Source organism: Pteropus alecto, unplaced genomic scaffold (assembly GCF_000325575.1).
Source record: "Pteropus alecto unplaced genomic scaffold, ASM32557v1 scaffold20, whole genome shotgun sequence".
In the NCBI taxonomy this organism is placed as follows: domain Eukaryota; kingdom Metazoa; phylum Chordata; class Mammalia; order Chiroptera; family Pteropodidae; genus Pteropus; species Pteropus alecto.
The window spans coordinates 26048460-26049335 of NW_006436298.1; the positions used below are offsets into that span (position 1 = coordinate 26048460).

The following is an 876-nucleotide window of genomic DNA, read 5'->3' on the forward strand; positions in this document are numbered from 1 at the left end:
TAATATTTTTTTATATTTTATATTTTTTATATTTTATATCTATATATATTTTTTATATTTCCCATTGGCTATAACCCACTAGAACCCCTAAGTCAACGGGGAAAACTGAAGATAAAAACAGATTAGTGACTCATGAGAAAAAGTTTGAGGACTACTGAATTATGTTTATGTACCTTTACTATCCATTAGCTGATTTGCAATAACATCCAAAAGAGATAAATAATGCTGTGGCTTATAAATAATAATCTGAAGACATGTTAATCTAGAGTGAGAGTAAAAGGTTGCTTTTTAGGCAACCATGAAGCCACAAAAACAGATTAAATTCTCTAGATTTCCAGATAATGGAGAATTAATGTACAGGGTGACATGGAATTGACTATCTCCCTGAATTTTAACTAAATTCTTATTTTAGAGAAAGATGAAGTTTTGAAATAGGAAGACAATGCCAGTATTCTTTGCTCTTAGGGCACTCTGGGAAAATTTTCAATAAATTAATCTAAAATTATATTTTTATATATGTTAATGTTTCACCTACTAGAAAATACTTCTTCAAAAGCAGAAATAGGTATTATTTATATCTTAATTTCCAGTGCTTAGCAAAACTCCTTCACTCCAGTACTTGGCCATAGAAGTTCAAGTTAAATCACAATGTCTTCAAAAATAATTAAGCCTTAACTTGGAATGTCATAATTTGTTATCATTTCTGTCTGTAATTCTGGTGGTTCCTAGCTGTTCCTTCATTGTGTGACTGTTATTCCATTTTAATAAAAAAGATAATGAGGCATCATCCAAAGATACATTAACTACCCAAATGCCAGGCATTAACCTATTACTATTGTTTTGTTGGAAATATTCTTTATTTTTAAATAACATTTC

The 876-nt window shown here is 29.2% G+C and overlaps 1 protein-coding gene across 1 annotated transcript in view; it reads right to left on the reverse strand.

Annotated features, from left to right (window-relative positions):
• The window catches only part of RIOK2 (RIO kinase 2), a 20135-nt gene that overhangs the window by 8009 nt on the left and 11250 nt on the right, over nucleotides 1-876 (reverse strand). The gene's annotated exons all lie outside the window — the stretch shown is intronic.